The sequence below is a fragment of the Nomascus leucogenys genome, chromosome 8, assembly GCF_006542625.1.
Source record: "Nomascus leucogenys isolate Asia chromosome 8, Asia_NLE_v1, whole genome shotgun sequence".
Lineage (NCBI taxonomy): Eukaryota > Metazoa > Chordata > Mammalia > Primates > Hylobatidae > Nomascus > Nomascus leucogenys.
Window position 1 is genome coordinate 91,884,184 of NC_044388.1, and position 26,459 is coordinate 91,910,642.

The 26,459-nt window shown below is 36.7% G+C and overlaps 1 long non-coding RNA gene across 1 annotated transcript in view; it reads right to left on the reverse strand.

The window, feature by feature from the left end:
• Nucleotides 1–16,564: 16,564 nt before the first annotated feature.
• The window catches only part of LOC101179190, a 34,238-nt gene continuing 24,343 nt past the window's right edge, over nucleotides 16,565–26,459 (reverse strand). The window contains exon 3 of the long non-coding RNA XR_178665.3: nucleotides 16,565–16,881. This is a non-coding gene — a long non-coding RNA (uncharacterized LOC101179190). The remainder of the gene's footprint in view (nucleotides 16,882–26,459) is intronic.

The window sequence follows — 26,459 nt, forward strand, 5'->3', positions numbered from 1 at the left end:
ATATCTTTGAATTTAGAGAAATTTCCATCCTTGTTCAGGCATGCAGGTGAACTACAGGCTTTTTAGACCTTCTTATGCCCAGAGGCAATAAGGGAAATCAGACTAGTTTCAGAGCTGTCTCTACATCTTGAGGAATTTGGGATTTGTTTCATTTAAGATTCAATCAAAACTCAAATGTATTTGGCCAAACACTCTCTCCCTTTAGGTTTTAATTCCCAGGTGCAATTTAAAGAAAACTTAATCCCTGGATTTGATTCACAAAATGTGATTTCATGTAAGATATTTGATATCTTCTTTTGAATTTTTTTCTTTCAAACACCAAAAGATTAGAGTTGATACATTTTGGTTTTAAAAAGTACAAATCCAAAATTCTTCGAATTCTTAACGTGGAAAAATATATTTGGGCTTTGTAGGTTGATATATAGTTTTTCTGTTATCTGGGTGACCTTTTCCCACTTTCTCTATTTCTCTATAATTTTCCCCATAATTCTCTAACCTCAGATTTAAAAACAAACAAACAAACAAAAACTAAAACAATACCACCACCAAACTATGAAAATTGATTATTGTAACATTATTTTTTATCTGTGGTTTATAAAGGCCTATACTTTAGAAAACCTTTTTATGTTCTTTTGTGTTTTATAAAAGTTTCTGAAATTAATTTTTTTTCAGCAGCTATAGTCTGAAATATTTTGTTTATACCTTGAAACTGGCTTTTTTTCCTGCATCGTCTTTTATTTGTGGGGGTAGGAAGTGGCCTCAGGTACAAAACATTCAGGTCCCATTTTAGAGGACAAGTGGTAGCTTACAGTTTTACTTTCAGAATAGTTTTCTATTTACATAAAAAATTAAAAATGGTGCAGACAGCTCCTATATCTTCCTTCCTCAGTTCCTCTATTATTAACACTTTTCATTATTATGATACATTTATTATAAAGGGCTAACATGGACACATTGCAATTAATTAAATGCCAATTTCTATTTGTTGCTTTATTCCATGAGTTACTGGAGTACAAGTGGTATTAGGTTACATGAGTAAGTTGTTTAGTGACGATTTGTGAGATTTTGATGCACCCATACCCAAGCAGTATACACTGTACCATATCTGTAGTCTTTTATCCCTTGCCCCCCTCCCACTCTTCCCCCCAAGTCCCCAAAGCCCATTGTATCATTCTTGTGCCTTTGCATCCTCCTAGCTTAACTCCAACATATCAGTGAGAACATATGATGTTTGGTTTTTCATTTCTGAGCTATTTCACTTAGAATAATAGTCTCCAATCTCATCCAGGTTGCCGCAAATGTTAATTCACTCTTTCTTATGGCTGAGGAGTAGTCCATTGTGTATATATATATATATATATATATATATATATATACACACCACAGTTTCTTTATCTACTCATTGATTGATGGGCATTTGGATTGGTTCTGTGATTTTGCAATTGTGAATTGTGCTGCTATAAACATGTGTGTACAAGTATGTTTTTTGTATAATGACTTCTTTTTCTCTGGGTAGATACCCAGTAGTGGGATTGCTGGATCAAATGGTAGTTCTACTTTTAGTTCTTTAAGGAATCTTCACACTGTTTTCCATAGTGGCTATACTAGTTTACATTTCCACAAGCAGTGTAGAAGTGTTCCCTGATCACTGCATCCACACCAACATCTACTGGTTTTTTTTTGTTTTTTTATTATAGCCATTCTTGCAGGAGTAAGGTAGTATTGCCTTGTGGTTCTGATTTGCGCTTCCCTGATCTTCAGTGATGTTGAGCATTTTTCCCTATGTTTGTCGGCCATTTGTATATCTTCTTTTGAGAATCGTCTATTCATGTTCTTAACCCACTTTTTTATGGGATTGTTTGTTTTTATTCTTACTGATTTGTTTGAGTTTGTTGTAGATTCTGGATATTAGTCCTTTGTCACATGTATAGATTGTGAAGATTTTCTCCCACTCTGTGGGTTGTCTGTTTACTCTGCTGACTGTTCCTTTTGCCTTGCAAAAGCTGTTTAGTTTAATTAGGTCTCAACTATTTATCTTTGTTTTTATTGCATTAGCTTTTGGGTTCTTGATCATGAAATACTTGCTTAAGCCAATGTCTAGAAGGGTTTCTTCAATGTTATCTTCTAGAATTTTTATAGTTTCAAGTCTTAGATTTAAGTTGATTTTTTGTATAAAGTGAAAGATGAGGATCCATTTTCATTCTCCTATATGTGGCTAGCCAATTATTCCAACACCATTTGTTGAAAAGGGTGTCCTTTCCCCACTCTATGTTTTTGTTTGCTTTGTTGAAGATCTGTTGGCTGTAAGTATTTGGGTTTATTTCTGCATTCTCTATTCTGTTCCATTGGTCTATGTGCCTATTTTTATACTAGTACCACACTGTTTTGGTGACTATGGGCTTATAGTACAGTGTGAAATCAGGTAGTGTGATGTCTTCAGATTTGTTCTTTTTGTTTAGTCTTGCTTTGGCTATATGGGCTCTTTTTTGGTTTCATAGGAATTTCAGAATTGTTTTTTCTAATTCTGTGAAGAATGATAGTGGTGTTTTGATGGAGATTGCATTGAATTTGTAGATTGGTTTTGTCAGTATGGTCATTTTCACAATATTGATTCTACCCACCCATGAGCATGGGATGTATTTCCATTTCTTTGTGTCATCTGTGATTTCTTTTAACAGTGTTTTGTAGTTTACCTTGTAAAGGTCTTTTGACTCCTTGGTTAGGTATATTCCTAAGTATTTTATTTTATTTTATTTTATTTTTGCAGTATTGTAAAAGGGTTTGAGTTCTTGATCTGATTCTCCGCTTGGTCGCTATTGGTATATAGAAGAGCTACTGATTTGTGTTCATTAATCTTGTATCCAGAAACTTTGCTGAATTCTTTTATCAGCAAACTGGAGGAGTCTTGAGGATTTTCAAGGTAAATGATCATATTGTCAGCAAACAGTGACTTTTTTACTTCCTCTTTATTGATTTGGATGCCCTTTATTTCTTTTTCCTGTCTGATTGCTCTTGCTAGGACTTCCAGTGCTATGTTGAAAAGGAGTGATGAGAATGGACATCCTTGTCCTGTTCCAGTTTGCAGAGGGGATGCTTTCAACTTTTCTCCATTCAGTATTATGTCATCTGTGGGTTTGTTGTATATAGCTTTTATTACATTGTGGTATGTCCTTTGTATGCTGATTTTGCTGAGAGTTTTAATCATAAAGCGATGCTGGATTTTGTTGAATTTTTTTTCTGCATCTATTGAGATGGTCATGTGATTTCTGTTTTCAATTCTGTTTGTGTGGTGTATCACTTTTATTGACTTGCACATGTTAAACCATCCCTGCATCCCTCATATGAAACCCACTTGATCATGGTGGATTATCTTCTTGATATTTTGTTGGATTCGGTTAGCTAGTATTTTGTTAAGGATTTTAGCATCTATGTTCATCAAGAATATCAGTCTGTAGTTTTCTTTTTTTGGTTATGTCCTGCCCTGGTTTTGGCATTAGGGCTATGCTGGCTTCATAGGATGAATTAGGGAGGGTTCTTTCTTTCTCTATCTTTTAGAATAGTGTCAAAAGAATTGGTACCAATTCTTCTTTGAATGTTTGGTAGAATTTTGCTGTGAATCCATCTGGTTCTGGACTTTTTTTGTCAGTAATTTTTTAGTTACCATTTCAATCTCACTGCTTGTTATTCGTCTGTTCAGGATATCTAATTCTTCCCGATTTAAGCTAGGAGGGTTATATTTTTCCAGGAATTTATCCATCTCCCCTAGGTTTTCTAGTTTATGTGCATAAAGATGTTCATAGTAGCCTTGAATAATCTTTTGTATTTCAGTGATGTCAGTTGTAATATCTCCTGTTTTGTTTCTTAGTGAGGCTATTTGGATTTTCTCTCTTCTTTTCTTGGTTAATCTTGATAATGGTCTATCAATTTTATTTATCTTTTCAAAGAAACAGCTTCTTGTTTCATCTATCATTTTTATTTTTTTGTTGTTCGTTCGTTTGTTTCAATTTCATTTAGTTCTGCCTTGATCTTAGTTATTTCCTTCCTTCTGCTGGGGTTGGGTTTGGTTTGTTCTAGTTTCTTTAGTTCCTTGATGTGTGACATTATGATGTCAGTTTGTGCTCTTTCATTCTTTCTGATGTAGTTGTTTAGGGCTATGCACTTTTCTTTTAGCACTACCTTTGCCGTATCCCAGAGGTTTTGATAGGTTGTGTCATTACTGTCATTCAGTTCGAAGATTTTTTAAATTTCCATCTTGATTTCGTTTTCGACCCAATGCTCATTCAGGAGCAGGCTATTTAATTTCCATGTATTTGCATGGTTTTGAAGGTTCCTTTTGGAGTTAATTTCCAATTTTATTCCACTGTGGTCCGAAAGAATGCTTTATGTAATTTTAATTTTCTTAAAATTATTGAGGCTCATTTCATGGCCTATCATATGGTCTATCTTGGAGAAAGTTCCATGTGCTGTTGAATAGAATGTGTATTCTGTGGTTGTTGGATGAAATGTTCTGTATATATCTGTTAAGTCCATTTATTCCAAGATATAGTTTAAATTCATCGTTTTTATTTGTTGACATTTTGTCTTGATGACCTGTCTTGTGCTGTCAGTAGAGTATTGAAGTCCCCCACTATTATTGTGTTGCTGTCTATCTCATTTCTTAGATTTATTAGTAATTGTTTTATAAATTTGGGAGCTCCAGTGTTAGGTGCACATATGTTTAGGATTGTCATATTTTCCTGTTGAACAAGGCCTTTCACCATTATGTAATGTCCCTCTTTGTCTCTTTTAACTGCTGTTGGTTTAAAGTTTGTTTGGTCTGATGAAAGAATAGCTATCCCTGCTTGCTTTTGGTGTTCATTTGTGTGAAATGCCCTTTTCCACCCATTTACTTTAAGTTTATGTGAGTCCTTAGGTGTTAGGTGAGTCTCCTGAAGGCAGCAGATGGTTGGTGAGCTCTTATCCATTCTGGAGTTCCGTATATTTTAAGTGGAGCATTTAGGTCATTTACATTCAATGTTAGTGTTGAGATGTGAGGTACCATTGCATTCATCATGCTATTTGTTGCCCGTGTACTTTGTTTTTTGGTTTTGCTTCTTGTATTTTTGTTTTATAGGCCCTGTGTGATTTATGCCTTAAAGAGGTTCTATTCTGATGTGTTTCCAGGATTTGTTTCAAGATTTAGAGCTCCTTTTAGCAGTTCTTGTAGTGGTGGCTTGATATTGGTGAATTCTCTCTCAGGATTTGTTTGTCTGAAAAATGCTGTATCTTTCTTTCATACGTGATGCTTAGTTTTGCTGGATACAAAATTATTGGCTGATAATGGTTTTGTTTGAGGAGGCTGAAGACAAGGCTCCTCTCTCTTCTAGCTTGTAGGGTTTCTGCTGAGAATTCTGCTGTTAATCTGATAGATTTTCCTTTATAGGTAACCTGGTGCTTCTGTCTCTCACAGCTCTTAAGATTTTTCCCTTTGTCTTAACTTTGGATAACCTGATGACAATGTGCCTAGGCAATGATCTTTTTCCAATGAATTTTGCAGATGTTCTTTGTGCTTCTATATTCGAATGTCTAGGCCAGGGGAGCTTTCCTTGATTATTCCTCCAAATGTGTTTTCCAAGCTTTTAGAATTCTCTTCTTCCTCAGGAACACCGATTATTCTTAGGTTTGGTTGTTTACCATAATCCCCAACTTCTTGGAGGCTTTGTTCATTTTTTTAAATTCTTCTTTATTTGTCTCTGTTGGATTGGGTTAAATTCAAAGACCTTGTCTTCAAGCTCTGAATTTCTTTCTTCTATTTGCTCAATTCTATTTCTAGACTTTCCAGAGCATTTTGCATTTCTATAGGTGTGTCCAATGTTTCCTGAATTTTTGATTGATTGTTTTTTCTTTGAGCTATCTATTTCTTTCAATGTTTCTCCCTTCACTTCTTGTATCATTTTTTGGATTTCCTTGCATTGGGCTTTGCCTTTCTCTGGTGCCTCCCTCTTTAGCTTAATGACTAACCTCCTGAATTTTTTTTTTTCAAGTAAATCAGGGATTTCATCTTGGTTTGGATCCATTGCTGGTGAACTAGTGTAATTTTTGGGGGTGGTAAAGAGCCTTGTTTTTTTTTTTTTTTTTTTTTTTTTTTCTGTATTACCGGAGTTGGTTTTCTGGTTCCTTCTCATTTTGGTAAGCTCTGTTAGAGGGAAAGTCTTGGGCTGAAGGCTGTTGTTCAGATTCTTTTGTCCCATAGGGTGTTCCCTGCTGTAGTACACTCCGCCTTTTCCTATGGATGTGGCTTCCTGTAAGCCAAACTACAGTGATCGTTATTTTTCTTCTGGGTGTAGCCACCCAGCAAGTTTGCCCCGCTCTGGGCTGGTAGTGGGGGTTGTCTGCACAGATTCCTGTGATGTGAGCAATCTGTGGGTCTCTCAGCTGTGGATACCAGCTCCTATTGGGATGGAGGTGGCGGGGTTGGGGAGGGTGTTTGTGCAATGGACTCCATGAGAGTTCTTAGATTTGGTGGTTTAATGATCTATTTTTGTGCTGGTTGGCCTCCTGCCGGGAGGTGGCATTTTCCAGAGAGCATCAGCTGTGGTAGTATAAAAGGATCCAGTGGTGGGCAGGGCCCTAGAACTCCCAAGATTATATGTCCTTTGTCTTCTAATACTAGGATGGGTAGGGAAGGACCCATCCAGTAGGGGCAGTGCTAGATGTGTCTGAGCTCAAGCTCTCTTTGGGTGGGTCTTGCTGCAGCTGAGTATTTGGGGTATCTCCCAGGTCCTGCAGGAGCAGTCCGCTTCCTTTGTAGGGTCTGTGGGTCCTCTCAGGAGTGCTGATTTGTTCTTGCAGTCCATCTGGAGCTAAAGTTCACAATGTGAGCCTTCCAATGCTGCTCAGTTGGTCCAAGTTGGAGCTGCAATCTAGTCCTGTTTTCCATCCACCTCATGTGAGAATCTGCTTTCCCCCACGTTTCTCTCCAGCCTCTTTCAGGCTTCCTACCCCACCACCCCAACATCGCTGCTCAGACTCTCTCCTTCCTAGTGGGAGCTGAGGATCCTCAGACTCCATCCAGCACTTCTTTCCTTCAGCAATGGGTTCATGTCAGCGGCAGCTGTGGTCCCAAATTTAATTTGGATTTCATTAGTTTTCCTTAATATCTTGTTCCTGTTCCAGAATTTCATCCAGGATACCACATTACATTTAGTTGACAAATCTCTTTAGATTACTTTGTACTGTGACAGTTTCTCAGACTTTTTTATGCTCTTGTCAGTATTGAGGAATACAAGTCAGGCATTTTATAGAACGTGGCTTAGTCTGGGTTTCTTTGATGTTTTCCTCATAGTGAAACTGTGGTTATGGGTTATGAGTTTACGGAGGGAAAATCTCAGAGATGAAGTGTCATTCTCATCACAGTATATCAAGGGTACATGCTAGCAACATGATTTATCACTGAGGATGTTAACCTTGATGACCCTACCAATAGTGTTTGCCAGGATGGAAATTGATTAATTTTCAACCAACTCTTTTTTAGCATTCAGAGAAGCAACAGGACAGAAGTTTGAGGTATGTAATCCGAAGTCAATACATGTAAGCTCTTATTTTGGCCTTACCAACTTCCTGTGGAACTTCACCCCTCCACGTCTCATCTGTATTCTACAGGGTTTAGAGAATTATTAAAAGGAAAAAGGAAACATCCTGAGTTCTTCTTTATTTCTTAAATTTTATGTTCTCACTTTGTTTGTTTATCCCACTTTTATCAGTCAGAGTCTCATCAGAAAGAACGATGTGTAATTTGAGGAGAATATAATAAAAGAAGTATTGACAATGGTGAGGGCTGGACATAGGGAAACTCAAAGTTTGAGGGCAGCCTGCTAGGTCTAGTATGAGCAGTGTGCCTGTGCTGATGGATGAGAGGAAGATGTTCTGTGGAGACCCCAGAGACACACATGCAGCAGGTAAAAAGCTGCCTGGAAAGGGCTGTGAGAATCACCCAAAGAACACAGCCAGCCCTTGGCAATCCTGGAGGCAGAGAGCCGATGGGTTAAGTCCCCTGACCTCATGCTCCTTCCCCCTTTCTCCCTCTAATCTTTGGGATGAGTCTAACCAGAAGCTAGAAGGCAAGGAGGGGCATGGAGATCAGACACCTGGGCCACAGGGAAGGGTGCAGAAGGTTAGAAAGTGTATCTGGAGAGACCTGTCCAAGATATCCAGCACACCTGTATTTTGAATGCTATGAGTTACAACGGAATCAATTTAGCTCAGCATATAGCATGTTCAACATTACTTACTACAACGTTTACTTGCATATTTGCAGAGTCAGAGGACTCAACGAATTCCCAGACAGCCCATGTCAATGTGGTATAGTTCAAATTATTGAAGTCTGCCAACTACGTTTTCTATTATTTAATCTCAGACAATAGGTCTGATTTCTCTTCCATGTCATAACTTGAAATATGTGCAAATAGCTCCAGCAGGCTCTCTGGAACAGCAGACGTTCTGTTCTTCAGCTAAAAACCCCAAGTTCTTTCAAGATAAGGTAGGATATTGAACCAGCACTTTAAAGATTCACCCATATCTCAGATCTGTAATTCACTGGAAGTGCAAACCACTTTTCCCAAAAGATTTATAACTGTAAGTTTCATTGATGTTGCATTAAGAATTAACATAAAGAGAAAAAAAAGAATTAACATAAAGAGATTAACTGAAAGAAGATCAAAATCCTGAGGATATGGGTCAAAAAACGAGGATTAACTGCCTCTGTAAGTGTCATGTATACAACAAAATGTCAATCAAAATAGCACTGGGAAGGGGAGGGGGTAATTTGAGCCATGTGGCAAGTGAATCAGGAATTTCCAGTTGCATCAGATAGCCAACTGTCCATTACACAGAAATGACACAATCTTGAATTTGATTTGAAGGAAAAAGGGAAATAATATGAAAAATAAACTTTGAACATGTTGCTTTACATTTGACAGAGCCTGAATATGTCTTACGTCACTTGCAAGATTGTGATGTAGACATTATTATGTCCATCACAAAGATGAAGAAAAAGAGGCTTGACTCACTAAGCACCTGGTCCAAAGTCACACTGTCCTAGCACAGGGCCAGGCACATACTGGACACTCAGCAAACCAGTCTGAAGGAATGAAGCTTAATTAGCTTAAGTGCTGAGCTAATCTAGAAAGGGCTGCCTGACCAGTTTCTACTTCCTGGCACAATTGTTGGGCACAGAGAGAAGTCAGCCAGAGCTCTTTTTTCGTATTGTAGCCAAAGAGACTCATTTGGACACCTGAATGAAAGTAATTTTTATATTCTCTAATTACTATAACTCACTTTCTATTACTTAATAAATGCGATGAATAAAAGAGTCCTTGTGAAGCCAGATAGCATTTGCAAATGGGCTGCTGTGACTTGACAGATGGATTTGGAGCCTGAAACAGGGACCCCAGTTGCTGAAAGCTGCAGGTGTCAGCGGAAACTGACTTCCGAGCCATTCCTCTTTCCTTGGACGGTGATAATCTGGGCTTTTTAAATGATTAGAAAATCTTAAAAGTGCTGCTTAATTTTTTTAGTTTGTATATGAGCATCAGCTAACTGTTGGAGTACAGAAAGCTTTTTTTCTTCACCCTTCCTAGCTAGTTCTAGCTTCTCTCCTCACTTTGAGAACCATTTAGCACTCTGAAAATAAGGTCATGAGGCCTAAAGGATTAGACTCATCTGAGAATATCCTGTATACCTTTGCTAGGAACTGGAGAACTCAGGAGAAGCCACAGTATTCCTTTGTTTTTGTTTTTTTGTTTTTTTTTTTTTTACAAGCTATGCATTGTTTAGTTTGTTGAGTTTCTGAGATATTTTACGTATTCTAAGAAAAGATGGATTGGGTTCTTTAAATAGTATCCCATGGTCAGTATAACAGAAAAGAACCTGGGTTTGGAGTTAAGAATCCTAGGATTTTTAACATATCACTTATATCGGTTTTTTTTTAATTGGCCTGTTTCTAATTTTTAAAAATGTCTCCGTGTCCTTTATGAAAAAGGTACTTTGTTTCAGAACTCACACTTTAGCACAGTGGTTCTCAATTTGGGCTGCACATTAGAATCTCCTGGGGAGCTTTTAAAAACTACAAATGCCCAAGTTAATTAAAGCCTGTGTGTGAGACCAAGGTATTTAAAGATACAACACTCGCATGCATCTAAATTAATAAGCTACTGCTTAGCCAATCAGAATGGAAGGTTCAGTTTTACAGGGACACAGAAATTTTCTCTCTCTCTCTTTTTTTTTTTTTTTGAGACAGAGTCTCGCTCTGTCACCAGGCTGGAGTGCAGTGGCTGGATCTCAGCTCACTGCAAGCTCTGCCTTCTGGGTTCAAGCGATTCTTCTGCCTCAGCCTCCCAAATAGCTTGGACCACAGGCATACACCACAACACCCAGCTAATTTTTGTATTTTTGGTAGAGACGGGGTTTCATTATGTTGGCCACGATGGTCTCAATCTCCTTACCTTGTGATCCACCCACCTCGGCCTCCCAAAGTGCTGGGCCGGGACACAGAAGTTTTCAATGGTTACTCTAAGCCTCCCATAGATGGGAAAGTTGAAGCTCAGAGAGGTTCATGAGCTTGCCCAGAACGATACAACTTGAAGCAGAATTCAGGTCTCCTGAAATTTAGGTCATAATATTTCCTGTGGTAGTATAACATTAGTCTGAGTTGCTCATAAGCTGCCCAGAGAAAATAACAGAGTTTGGGACAACAATGGCTTAATAAAATAATCTAGAGGGAGGCTAGCAGTGAAGTTAGCCTCTATAATGGCCTGCACTCTGATTACCAACGCACAAAACCTTGGATTTGACATAAACCAAGAACCGTGTAATCACATGTCCACCAGTGAGGTCAAGCAGACAACTGAACTGCATAGGATAGCACAGAGAAATAGGAACCAGGATGAAATGGAGAGTCGTGTCCACCCAAAATCTTTAAACTTCCAATTTGTAACAGATTTCAGAGTAAACAAGTCAAACTGATGAACTGAATTCCCTTATAGGCTACTGGTTTGCAACCTTTGACTTCAATGTCAACTGATACATTACAAATTTCAGTCCTAGATTTAGGAGGAACTGCACAGTATGATGTGATCCGGCATTTTGCCTTTAGTCTGATTTTGTATCATCTCCATTCTAGATCTAAGGAAACCAGGGGCTGAAGATGTTGAATACAGGTACAAAGTCTCATGACAAGTGGATAAGAACTAGGAGAGAAGTCTTTGAATTCCCTGCTTCATGCTCTTCTGGGTGTTGGAAGAGCATGAAACCTGATGTTGGAAAGAAAGAGATTCAAAATAATAGTGACACCACTTCCTAGCTGGGAGACTGGGGCCAAGTTATATTTGCCTTAGCAAGCCTTGGCTTTTTCCACTATGAAATTTAAAATAATAAAAGTAATGACTTCATAATGTCGTAGGGGGTTAAATAAAACAACACGTTAAATTTGTTTAGCCCAGTGCCAAGTACAGCATGAGGATTTCTGAGCTGATGCTTTGTCATTGTTGTTTTGTTGTGCCTTGTTGCTTCCTATTTCAAAGTAATGCATTCTTAGAGTTCCTGATTTTTTAAGGACCAGCTAATTTCAAATTGGCTCTCTCTCCCCCAGCAAGCCTACTGTCTCTGCCACCAGAGTGCAAACACACTTGAGTTCACCATATTGAGAGCTCCACATGCAGTATGTTCTAACTGGCAGTGTGGTGTTTGGAACTAGGACATCACAGTTTTAGGGCTGACTGGTATGTACCTGAGGTCAGGGACCTGGTACACAGCCACACCAAGATGTGACAGCCCCTTTTTGTAATGTATTCATGAGAAAAGATGTAGTTATATGAAGAGACTAAAGGGAATCAGAAGCTTGAAAATCTTCAGACCTCCTGGACCCTGGAAATGACTTACTTTTCCCATGGCCTGAGTGAGAGGAGTTTGGTCTGGAAAGTTGGCTTGTCTTCGTTCCATCTCTGTCTCCAGTGTCTTGCCCCAGCCTGGTCCCATCTGTCATCAGCTAGCAGACTTAAGGAGAGACATGTGAGTGTGGAGTGATGGGGGTGGACACATTTTGCAAGACTCCAGGAAGCCCCAAACTGTGTTACTAGAGTCCACTCTTGGTGATTCTATGCAGGATGAGGCTTCCAAGGGTTATGGGACGTGGACTTGAAAGGAAACTCCTGTTTCCCATTCAGTGCATCCAGCCTCAGGGGAGGGAAGAATAAACGGACATCTTCTGATGTGGGATGCTGTGTTGCACAGCCTCTTCCCTGTCCTTGGTGCGGTCCATGTTGATAACCACAAGGTGGCATCGCAGATTAAAGTGAAATGCCACAAACTTGCTTCCCTGTTCCCAGGTGAGGCTGTGGTATTAATTCCACACCTGGGAGTTAAGAGGATATTTATCACAATCTGTTCATTTTACAGATGATTATATTGAGGCCAGGAACAAGGCGTAACCTGCCTGAGCGAGTTGTGGTATAGAACATAAATCACCCAAGTACTAATCAGAAAGGGAAATGCATTACCCATTACTAAGCACCCAGGTAATGGAACTTGCCCCTCAATTTAACAAAGTGTGAAATATGTCAATGTGTATTTTAAAGAATTATCAGTATAAGAAATTCAAATGTATCCACCATGAGGGCAGGGATTGTTCCTATTTTGCTTGCCACATAGAAGATCCTGGAGGTTTTTTGTCTGTTTGTTTTGTTTTTGGAGGATTGGTTTATGTTTCCTAACTTGTATAGATTTAGATTTTTCAGCTCTAAATTAGAAGTTGATGGGGGCACAAATTACTTTCCCCCTTATCTCTCACTCACTCAATTAACAAGAAGCCAACAAATTTGGGAGATGGGTTGTGCCCTTACTAGGACCCTGGCCCTATTTTTGGTACTCAGGGGATGACAAAGGGACACTGAGGACCCTGCCCTGCTCTTATATGTCCACTGTGAACTCACCCATTGACTTTTCAAGATGATAGAGATGGAACAGGGATGTTTAGGCTGCCTTAACCCTTACCTTAACTCTCACTCTCCGGCTCCTCCACAGAAATCAGGGTCCAGCTTAGTTTCTGACTCTAGGAGAGGTCAAGTGGTCTCTGAAGTCCATTGGTAGCATCCAGACCTCTGGATGAGCTTCCTGACATCGCTCTGCTGCAATACTAATACACAAAGGTTCCTTCTCATTCCAAGTTTGTCACTCTCTGGGATGCCTTAAAAAAAGTTACTTTTCTTTGGGCCTCAGTTTCCCTGTGTTTCTCAAAGCCAAACATCCTAATTTTCTAGATCATCTAATACCCTCCTGTCATGAAGTCTGTTAGCAATTGAATTGCCTCTCCTACTGCTTCTGCTTCTGTTCAGATTCCTTTATAGCAAAACATTGGCTGTGCAATGAGGAGTCCCTAATGACTGAATGTGGAATGTTTATTCTTTGGAAAGCTCTGAGGTTGGGACTTCAGGGAAAAAGAAATGCCATCATGCTGTTTTAGAAAAATGCTCTCCCATCAGAGGAAGAGTCAATGATTCTCAGTCGGAAAAGTTAAAAAAAAAACAAAACAAATCATGTGCCCAGATGAAGCTTAGTTTTGTTTTGTATTTTAATGCTCAAATAAGCCAAGTGTCCTCACTCGGGACACTGAAATTCTTAGAGTGATATTCAAGAGTAGAAAGATTTTCTGATCCCAAATTTGAAAATTCCCATGGGTAAAAATCTCCACAGCAAGTAAAACCACCAGTGTTGGGGAGGGGAATAAAATTAAATCATTACAGGTGTGGGTATTTTTTAAAGTGATACATACTAATCTTACCTATTGATGTAGTGCTTGTGATACATTCACACAATGTGTAATCACTGAAGCAGGGTATTTAGGCTATCCATCACCTCTACCATTTATTATTCATTTGTTCTGGGAACATTTTAAATCTTCTTTTCTACTTATTTGAAATATATAATATATTGTTGTTAACTATAGTCACCCAACTGTGCTATGAAACCCTGGCATGTATTTCTTCTATCTACCTGTATGTCTGTACCCATTGACCAACATCTCTTCATCTTACTCTATTCTTCCCAGTCTCTGGTAACTATCATTCTACTATCTACCTCCATGAGATCAATTTCTTTGGCTCCCACATGTTCTTACTCAAGAACATGCCATATTTGTCTTTCTCTGCTTGGCTTATTTCACTTAACATAATGTCCTCCCGTTTCATCCATGTCGCTGCAAATGACGTGATTTCATTCTTTTTATGGCTGAGTCATATTTCATTGTGTGTATTTAACACATTTTCTTTATTCATTCATCTGTTAATGGACACTTAGTTTCCTTATCTTTGCTACTGTGAACGGTGCTGCAGTGAAAATGGGAGTACAGATATCACTTCGATATACTGGTTTTCTTTACTTTGCATAAATACCCAGTAGTGCGATTGCTGGGTCATATAGTAGTTCTATTTTTAATTTTTTGAGGAACCTCCATATGTTTTTTTATAATGGCTGTACTAATTTACATTTCCATCTATAATGTATAAGAGTCCCCCTTTCTCTGCATCCATGCTAGCATTTTATTTTGTCTTTTTTTATAATAGCCATTGTAACTGGGGTGAGATGGTAACTCATTGTGGTTTTGATTGCATTTCTCTGATCATCAGTGATGTTGCACATTTTTTATGTACTTTTTGGCTATTTGTGTGTCTTCTTTTGGTTTAGTTTTAGCAAAATCCTTCCTTCGTGTAACTGAGCTCTGGATTTAGTCTCCCAAGGCACAAGGAAATTTAACTGACAGTTCTCATGCTGTCCTGGCATCCTCACTTCAGCTCTGAGTGTTCCAGTATTCTAGCTTAGAGCTCTTTTTGTTCTTTCACTAGTTTCTCATATAACATTGTTTCTAGGCCCCTTTCCATCTGCTCCAGTTGTCCAATGTCCTTTTTGAACAGTGGTGGCCAGAACTGCAAAATCCTCATGTAGTTCCCCTGTGCAATTTATTTGTGTCCATCTCTGTGCTAAGCAAAAACAATAAGGAGATATAGAAGACATGGCCTGTGTTTTTGAGGAGCTCTTCTACAAAACAAAGCTATCAAGTGGCAGGTAAACACAGAAACAGAAACAAAAGGCAAAAGTTTTAAAGTGGTTTTCCATGGATGGGACAGAAATTAGCACAGATAGCAGACAAAAGGATCTTAGTACTCACTTGTGTTGTCAAGTTTCTGGGTGTTCTCATTTTATTCTTAATACAGTATGCCATTAAAATGCATGTCTACATTTATTGGCAATGAATGTTACCCACATGAATATTAAAGGAAAATAAATTCCCAGTGGAGAGCAAGGCTGGTTATATTCTTTCTTTTGTTTCCCCTCTTTCTTCTTTTAAGTCAGGGATAGCCAAGTGCTCAGAGTAGACATTTTGTTTCATTAATCCCTTTCTTTTTTGAATATTGACACAGCTGAGACTCAGCGAGGGAATGGTGTTTTCACCCAACCCAGAATGGACCAAAGTGCTAGATTTCCTTTGCAAAGAAACTCATCTTTGCAGTAAATGTTTGTCTCTTTTTTTGTTGCTGACTGCACTTGTGAGATCATCAGGCTCTGGGTGTGAATGCAGCTTAATGGCCTCAACTTTTGCATCTTTGCTGTCTAAGCACTGCTCTTGGCTGTTCAAGGCATAGGTGGAGGGAGGAATAATTACCCAGCTAATTCAGAGATCCCTTTGTTTTCCCTGTAATTAGTGTAGAACCCACATCTTGGCCACACGTTTGTAGACCATGCTACTGGTTACAGAGCAAAGTCATATCCACCATTTTATTTCCTCCTCATCATTGCCCTGTGAGACAGGTGAGAATACCACCACTTATACCTAAGGAGACTGAAACTTTCAGATTGCAAGAGATAGGTCCTATACCATGCAGCAAAGACCAGGCAAAGGGGCAGAGGCTGAATTTGATCTCATGGCTTTTGACCTCAAAGCACTTGGTAAATTTTTACAGTTTATGGCTGCCTCCAAAACATTCACCTATGTGTATAATGTGTAACCACCTGCAAAGCCCCTGACACGTAATTCTAGTTCAGTTATGCCTCACAACAGCCATATGTGTTGATGTGCCTATTTTACAACCAAGGTGCATTAGCTTTCCTTGAATTTCTTCACTTTGTGTTTGGGAGAAATAGGACAATTATATAAAGTTGAAGAATGGAATTGTGTGTGTGTGTGCATGTGTGTGTGCATGTGTGTGTGCATATATGTATGTATGTGTGTTTAATCCGCACAAATCTCCTTCCTGTGTTCTAGAAAACATAGTGGGGCAAAATTAGAAGCAACTCAATTTCCTCTGCTTCTCTTCAGTCCAGGACAGTGAAAATTTTCATTCACAAAAAATGTACCCCAAACCATATAAGATACAAAATGTTTAAACAAAATTTACATTATTTTCAATATAATCCTCTCCATGAGTAAAAACTGGAATTATGTGGTTTTTAAAGATGCTAAATATGTTAATCAAAGTTTGATTCTCTCAGTTAACAATAACTTATGCTTGCTGGTAATTTACAATTGACCAAAAGATTTTGAATATAATGTATTTAATTCTTCCAGGAATCGCACAAGGTAGATATTATCATTTCCACTTTACAGATGCAGAAAGCAAGGCGTAGAGATGATCATAAATTTCCCAACCACTGAGTGACAGAGCTCAGTCATGCAGAACTCAGGTTTGCATGACTCAAATTAGGCACAAGTTCTTGGAATTTTCCATAAGGGACAACTGCATCTTTTGCCCCTTAACAACTAGAAATGACTCAACGACTTTCTGTGAGCAAATGTCAAGGTCTTAACCGTTTTAGTTCACGGAAGTTCCTTTTTTCTTTTCAAAAATCAGGTTGCTGGAGATGGTACACAAAATAAGAGAAAGAAGGCCTGATTCATTCTGTCAGCTCAACTTGCAGTCACTTGACATGTGAAAATTACAGATGACAGCTTCTCTATCTGTGACTCTGACACACTAAATCATAAATGTGCCTCTCACATCTTTGCTGAAACAGCAGGAACAATGAGTGTCCAATTGCTGCACTGGTAAGCAGTCAGGACCAAAATTATTAGAGGTATCAGTGTAAGTAATATTCATCCCACCCAGTACAAACCAGTTTTCAGATTTGGCAGTGAACTTCTGAGAGCCTGGGCTTGGGTTGCACCAGACCCTGGAGTTAGAGTGGACTCTTTGAGGAATAACATAAAAATCATCAAAGCATTTCATCCTATGGTGTGATAAGTTCAATAACATTATGTAATTAGAAGAGACCTTAGTCAGCTTCTAATTCCTTCATTCTATGTCGCAGATAAAATTACAGAGGCCCAGGGAGGGAAATGATCTGCCTAATATCCCACAACAGGCCAATTGTGAAGCTGGACATTTGCCTCCTATAGAGACATTTTCTCTTCCATTACACAGTAGCGATTCACTGAACTCCCATCCTATATCTGGTCCTTGAGACACTAAAGAAATAACAAAACAAACACATGAACCTGCCCTTCAGGCTGATTAGAAAAACCAATGAGTTAATAGAATAATGATGCATGTAACAATGACTACAATAATTTAAAATAATAACACCAGTCAACATATATTGAATGGAATCTATTATTCTTATAGTGACCCCAAGAGGTAGATGTGTCATTATCTTAAATAGGTAAAAGGAAATAGGATTGTGGAGGTTAAGTATCAAACCAAAGTTATGGTCATCAAGTAACGGAGCTGGGACTATGTGTACAACTTGTGCTTTTGGTAATCAGAGGAGGGGAAACACCCATAGCATCCTAGGAAGAAGGAAAAAGTGATGCCTGCCTGCACTGGGTTTTCAAGGAAAAATAGAAATTAGACAGGTAAGGAAGGAAAAAGAATGGTAGAGACTGAGGAAGAGCATATAAAAAGTTAGAAACGTTTGTGCCACATCAAGCAACTGGAGGAAATTTATTTTTATTGGAATATTGGATTTGTGTGGGAGAACAATGATGGCTGAGGATTGGTTGGCAAATTTGGGAATCTCAGATTATGAAGGGTCTTGGTAAACACTTCTAAAGAGCTTAAATTTTATTTTAATGCAATTTATTAAGGGCAATGGGGTGTTTTAAGCAAATGAGACAGCATGACCAGATTTCCATCTTAGATTGATATTTTTAACTAACAAGTAGAGGTAGGGTGGTCTGAAGAGCTTAGGAAAGAGTAAGGTAACCCACTGCAGAAGAATTTACATCAACAAGGATGTGCTGATGAGTACACTCCATGGATAGGAATTAAAAGTCAAACCATAACTGTTGTATACCTGGCATAATGTGTCTGCATGCATTCGCATTCATTTCATGTATACATATTGTATATATTATGATGTCATAATACATATGACATACAAATAGATAATATACATATAGATGTACAGGCATACAGTATAGATCGATTACAATTATTCCAGTAATGCATAGTCACTCTTCTTACAACAAAAATGAAAAAGGATACTTTCTAAACACTGTAATCCAACTCACAAAGCTTTTTGTGTCTGTACCTGTTCACCAATCTGACCTCATTCTTCACCAACCTATCCCCAGTCTACCCTCTAGGAACACTGTGCTTCATTTTTTACCCCTTCTAAGAAGCTATACTCTTTTTTATTTCTCCTCCCCTCATTATTTCCTACTCAACATTCAGATCTCAATGTAGATGTCACTTTCTCTAGGAAGCAAGTCTGCCCTAACTGTCCATATTAACTTAGGGGGCCCTGCTATATGATTTCAAAGTACACTCTGCATTTATCCATTATAGCGCCTATTGTGCTCTACGATAAAGCCTGTTCTCAACATTGCCATGTCCTTATTTTTAGCTCCATGATTATAGCTCTCTTTTGTCTTCTTTACTTCTTAATTCTTATTGCCTGTGCCTAAATAGAGGGTAAGAAATGAGGTTTATATGGCCAATAGTAGGCAATCAGTAAATATTTGTTTATATTTACTTTAAATAAAGAAGCAAACTAATGAATAAGTAAATAAGGAAATGAATGGAGTACAGATACACCAGCCAATAAAACTAAAGTATTAGAGTCCTCACAGACTCAATTACATTTCACTATTTGCTGGTATTTGAAGCAATTCTGAAATGTCTACCTTCTTCCCTATGCTAACCTACCACTGGGTTTCTAAGGATCCATTCTATGGCAAAAAACTCTTACTCGAAAATTTTTAGGAAGTGCTTGAAAGAGATGAACCTGCCTTTAGTCACCTGGAAATACTGGGTTGAGCTTTACACACTGAGCTGTGACAGGCACAGGCTAGAGGAGGCTTTTAAAAGTTTATTTATTTATTTTTTTACTTTATTAGCACTTTTCTTGGTTTTAATAGGCTTCATTCAATCACTTTCAAAGAGTAGAATCATTGCTACTGCATCAGTCACGCAGTGGAGATCTTCACAAGTGATGACCAGATACCAATTATTATTTGAATACTTGATATTTTGGCAATTTTCAGAGGTTAAAATGCCTCCAGAGTGTCTAACCAATTTTTTAAGTTATTCTATTGTATTACATTATATTCCATTCTATCCTAGACTCCCTGATTCTATTCTATCCTATTCTCTTCTAGTTTATCCATTTCCAATCTATTCTATTCTTTTTCATTTACATTTTCCATGCCATGACTCACACTAGGTATTAGCCAAAGTTGTGGTGGTAGCAAAAAAAAAAATAATCCTTCACCTCAATACTTCAGTAAAAGTATTAATTTACAAAAATATTTCAAATATATGTTGATATATGCTCTATTCAACCTTGTGCAAAGTTCAGATATACACAGAAGAATCCATTTATTTTTATAACATCAAAGTTATTGTTTTGGAGAAGATAATAAAAGAAACATTGTTTATAAGGGTGAGTAGGAGTTTGTTAAAAAAAAGACTACAGAAGGTCATATTCTAGTCAGTGAGAACAGAATATTGAAAGTGATAGACAGGTGAAACACAACGATATGCTCAAAAATCTATAACTAATGACATTTTGCTAGTATACAAAGTGCAAGGTGCTTCTTCCTTTAGAAAGATTTGGCAACCATCTCCAGCTTCTTCCAAATTCATCAGTCAAACCACATTCAAAATAATAATAGTATAATACCATATACAATGGCATGTACTTAGGTGACTTAACAAATTGAAATTCAAAGTGAAAGTTATGTCTTAGTACTTCAAGTTTCCATACATTTGGATCTTATATTTTTAATTTTAATCTAAATCCCTTAAGTACAGTGACTGCATCTTTAGTCATCTTCATAGCCATCAGATCAATGTACACACTGATCTCAAACTGTGTGCAGGATTTTTCTTTTCTATATAAAAATCTACATGTATAAGATAATAGAGGATACTGTTGTAATAGAGAGTATGTTTAGCAACATAGACCATATAATTATTTATTCAACCAGTAACAATCACTTAATATGATCTAGCACATTTTAATCTAAAAGACGTGTGCCAGACCACAATGACACATTGATACAGGTTTGCAGAGGAATGGCTAAATGGTTGACAATGAACTTAGGAAACATTCCTGGTTCTCTACTAATCCAAAGACAACACTAGTAAGCAGATGGAGTATCTAATTACAAAAAAAAAAAAAAAAAAAAAAAAAAAACGAGGACACTCATCTCAACTAGGTTTCCTGTCATTAAAAAACTGAAACATCACATGTATAGTAAACAACTGTTTTCAGATATTGAGCAAAAGGTAAAGCATAATGGCGATCACTAAGAAACGGGAAACAAATGTAGTGAATCCTCAAATCAACAGGCTTACAACCAGGGAATACATTTTGGCCCACAGGGCAGGAAGTATTCCAATATGGAGCTGAAGGAACAGAACTTATAGTTCCAAACTGCTGGTCCAAGCTCTAGAGAAAGAGTTGTATGGAAATGTGGAAATCTCCATAACAGAAATTTGGATCTCTCTTTGAGTATTTGGCTGAATACTTAGTTGAACCTACCATAGAGCCTGCAACTCTTGGCAAGAAATAAAATAAAGCAATAAGAAGACAACTACTAGGGGGATATTAGCTAAACATCTATGAGCTATGAGATTCTTAAGTTTGTACAAAGCAAGCCAGAATGGAGAGATATTATCCATCTTAGATGAAATTCTAAACAGCTTTCACCTTAGGAATAGGACTAATCAATTCACAGAGTATAGGCTAATCTACATGAACCTAAGAACACTTAGAAAAAAGCCTCAGATGAAGAAAGAGACTTACATAAAAGTCTCAGAAGAAATTAACACCTGGCAAAGGAAACATCAAGTATTTAAGTAAAGGCAATAAAATCCAGACACTCAGTAATGAAGTATCCACATGTTCATGTACATAATTCAAAATTACTAGACTTGGAAAGAAGCAGAAAATTTTGACTGACAATCAGTAGAAAGACTAGTCAACAAAAAATGCCCACAAATAATACAACTAATGGAATTACCACACAAGGACTTTAAATCAGTTACTATAAATGTTTACAAGGACTTAAAGGAAAATGTGAACATAACTAGAAAGCAGATACGGATCTCAATGTAGAAGTAAAAATTATGTTTAAAAAAACAAATTATAGACTATTAAATCCAATATCTGAAATAAAGGCTATTAACTGAATGTATTTAACAGCAGACTGGATGCTGCAGAAAATGTGATAAGCAGCCTTGAATGCATAGCCATAGAAGTTATATCGATAATCATTCTAATTAAAAAGCAGAGATTAAAACGACTTTAAATTATGAATATACCTTCAAAGATCTGAGGGATAATAGCAAGCAGTCTAATATATGTGTAATTGGAGTTTTAGAAAGAGGGAAGAAAGAGATCAAGAAGAGAATATATTTCTTTAAATACTGGCTAAAAATCCCCCAGTTTAATAAAAAAATGAATAAACCCATGTATTCAAGAATCTCAATAAAGCTAAGAAAGACTAACACAAAGAAAACTACATTTAAGCACATCGTGTTCACACTGATGAAAACTCAAGACAAAGAGAAAATCTTAAAAGCAGTCATCAGGAATAGTGATAACAATTATCAGTAACTTTTCATTAGAAACAGGCCAAACAGTATCTGGAAGATAAAAGAACAACATCTTTAAAGTTCTAAAGTAACATGGAATTCTGCATCCAACAATAAAATATTTTAAATAAAAAATATTCCTTATGAATGAAAAAGACAGTCAAACGCTAAAACAATTTGTCACCAGCAAACATGTTAAAATAATATATAAGAAGGAAGTTAAAGGAAGTTTTTCAGGCTAAAGGAAAGTGATGCTAGGTGGGAAACAATCTATACAAATGAACCACACTAGAAATGAAACTTTAAAATATGTGTTTTCTCATTCCATAATTCCTGTAAAGATAATTGGCTGTTCAGTGAAAAAAGCAATAACAATCTATGGTTGGATTTATAACATATGAAGAAGTAAAAAGTATGTAAACCAATTATTGCAGGCAATGTGTTTTAAGTTAAAAGATACATACAGGCTACAAGTATAAGAATAAAAAATATTTATAAAGCAGTCATTGATTATAAGAAAACTGGAATGCTAGGAGTGCCAGGTTAATATCAGTCAAAATAAACATAAAAATGAATATTTCCAGAGAAAAATAGAGACGTTTCTTAATAATAAAGATGGTAATGTCAATTCACTGGGAAGACTGAATAATCCTAAATGTGCATGAACATAATAAGAGTTTCAAAATGAATAAGAACTAAGAGAAATAAATGGAGAAATATACATGTTTGTTGAAAATTTTAACATTCTGCTTTTAATAATTAATATAATGCATAGAAAATCAGTGAGAAAGTAGATGAGACAAAAAACTATCATATGAACTTGTTCTAATTGGAATTTATGGAACACTCCACTCAGCAGGAAACACATTATTTTCATGTATACATGGACTGTTCACCAAAATAAACCATTTACTGGGCAATAATAAAAGGGTCAATACATTTATTGGGGAAGAATAAAAGTGAAGTATTGAGATCTGATTTCATTTTTTTACATAAATTGATTATAGCTGCATTAAGTCATTAAAGTATCCAAATTAATATTATTAAAGTTCAAGTTTGTTGTTCTATTAACTCTTTGTGTGACTTGGCAAGTTTTTTTGTATCCCTGAACCTCAGTTTTCTCAAGCATCAATGTTTGGTTTTAACTAGACAATGTTTCCTTAAATTAATTTCTACTATCATTTATGAAAAGAGCACCCATCACAGTGTTTTGTTTATAGAAGAGCACCTCAACAAATATTTGTAAAAAAAGTTGAATAAATTAATAAAAGAGAGACTTTGACAGTACTCTGCTGCATTTCATCCTTTACATTTCTATTTTTAAAATATGCCTTCTTTCTAAAGTGCAATATACTAAGTCCAATAGGATAAGGAATTGGAATTTCTTATCCTTACTTAAATACTTGCCCTTTCCTAATGTATTCTAGATATGGAAATAGAGTACAATTTTCAGTTATCTGTTTATTGAAGTAATAGTATGATATCATTAGGTAAATGACAGTATTTATTTGCTGGAGTAGTACATAAAAACATGCTGGCTTTTCTGTTATACAATGTTATTAATGTCTGTGAAGTATAAAATGGCAATAATGGAATTAATGCAAAAAATTCAGATTATTACTATCTTTGGCCCCTATCTATGTATAATATCTTGCAAAGTCCATTTTGCTGTTGAAAGTGTGAATTCTGGGCTGGGTATGGTGGCTCATGCCCATAATCCCAGCACTTTGGGAGGCCAAGGTGGGAGGTCACCTGAGGTCAGGAGTTTGAGCCCAGCCTGGCCAACATGGTGAAGCCCCATCTCTACTAAAAATACAAAAATTAGCCTGGCATAGTGGCCGGCGCCTGTAATCCCAGCTACTTGGGAGGCTGAGACAGGAGAATCGCTTGAATTCAGGAGACAGAGGTTGCAGTGAGCCGAGATCACGCAATTGCACTCCAGCCTGGGCAGCAAGAGTGAAAAAAAAAAAAAAAAAAAAGAAAAAGAAAGAGAGAGAGAGAGAGAGAAAGAGAGAAAGGGAGAAAGGGAGAAAAAACAAAATATGAATTCCACAGGATTGCTACTTAAAGCGTAAATAACAGTGCATCAGTTGTTTTAAGAATGAAAGAAAGTATGCTATGATTTTGCATCTATTTTTGACCTAATTTTAGGATTAGGAATATTTAATTCAATATTCTTCAAAGTGTACTTTGTAAATCATAGTCCCACAGGCTATCAATATTATGGAGAGAGTAGAGAAGGAATGAATCCCAGTCTCAAATAAGTTTTGAAAATATTGACCTAAATAAATTCACTGACTTAATAGATCTTTTAAAATATTAATGTATATCATAAATCTCTAAAAGGTGGAAGGGAGATCATTGTATAAAGGGATCCCAAAACTTTTCACTGTGTGTATTAGAGTCCTGTGGCTGTAGTAACAAAGTAACACAAACTTGGTAGTTTAAAACAGCAGAAATGTATTCTTTTATAGTTCTAATGGCTGGAAGTCCAAAGCTAACATTACAGAAGAGCCACAGTTTTAACAGAATAGCCTCAAAAAAAGTTTTCTGCTAATCAATAAGTGTGCTTTAAAAAATGCTAAGCATTCAGTAAAGCATTTCAAAAAATATACAATGAATAAAATGTATCTTTTCTTTCACTAATTTAGCACATTTAGTAATTGGGCAAATGTTTTTAAGAATGTCATATTTTTCAAGAACTGAGATATAAAAGTTGATAAGTAAGACATGGTCCTTGCCTTTATGAAGCTTAGATATGCTTAGGAAAATAGATGTAAACATAAAAAGTCATCTTCAGAGTAATAAGATAGTCTATTAGAAATATAAAGCAACAAAACGAAATATAAAAAAAAATCATGGAGGTAACAGGTTAGCAAAATAAAACAGCTAAAATAAAGTTCTTATGGCAAATAAATGAAAGCATGAAATCAATGAAGAGTTAAAGAATCAAGTGGAAATTCAGACTAATTAATGTATATGGAAGATATTGGAAAGAAACATATTGATTAATGTTCTTTTAACTTAAGGAATGTAAAGGAGTAAAACAGAGTTGCCAATTTTTATATAATAGGAATATTGGAAAGAAGTTAGTGGGGGATGCATAAAAAACACACTTGAAGAAATAACAATTGAGACTGTCCTAAAATAAAAAGAAGCAAAATTCTCACTCTGAGAAAGGTCTCAGAGTGCTAAATCATGTGAATAAAGTAATCAAAACAAACAAGAAACAAAGAAGTAAACAAAAAAAGACTGTACAGTAAAATTAAAAACTTCAGTAAAGGAGAAAATTTTATCCAATTCTAGAGAAAAAAAGACTTGATCTATAGAGGAAGAGGAAATCAGGTAGAAACCAACATTGTGTGTGAAGCACCAGATGCAAGAGGACAGTGGAGAAATATTTCCAAAGTGCTAAAAAAAAAAAAAAGTATGTGTATATCAACTCTAAATGAAAAAGCCAAGTAATCATAGTCCTAGGCTTAAAAAGTCCCAAAAGTTTTAATACAAAAATACAATTTTTGCAGACATTTTTATACAAAATATTACAAGTAGACTATTAAATTCAGGAGAATTATAGAAGATCTTGCTAACAAAGTTAATTAATTACCTTAAGAACAGTTACTGTCTTAATAAATGATCTCTCACAAAATAAAAAAAAAGTGAGAAAAGAGAAATGTATAGGAATTCAAATTAAAACTCAGTATGTGCCGGGCGCGGTGGCTCACGCCTGTAATCCCAGCACTTTGGGAGGCCAAGGCTGGTGGATCACAAGGTCAGGAGATCAAGACCATCCTGGCTAACACAGTGAAACCCTGTCTCTACTAAAAAAAAGAAAATACAAAAAAAATAGCCGGGCGTGGTGGCGGGCGCCTATAGTCCCAGCTACTCAGGAGGCTGAGGCAGGAGAATGGCGTGAACCCGGGAGGCAGAGTTTGCAGTGAGCCAAGATCGCGCCACTGCACTCCAGTCTGGGTGACAGAGCGAGACTCTGTCTCAAAAACAAAAACAAGACAATGAAACTCAGTATGATACTATGAGAGAGTGAAGGAGAAGAGGATAAGTAAGAAGAGAATGGGCTAAAGTGTTTTTGTTGATCATGGAAGACATACACATTGAAAGTCTTAAAACTTGATGAGAAAATGACAAAACAATATAAAATTCTTAATAAATTTTATCATCAGAAATAATTCAATATAATTTTTCTAAACTTCACAATAAAATTTACTCCATTAATTGGAGGCAGGAAGGAAGATGAAAAGGGAAATAACCATGGCAAATACAACTATGAAATAAAGTTACAGAAATAAGTACAAATATAATCATGATACATTAAATGTTCATGGTTTAAATTTACTGTTCAAGACTCAGAGATTCTTAAATTGTACTTTTTAA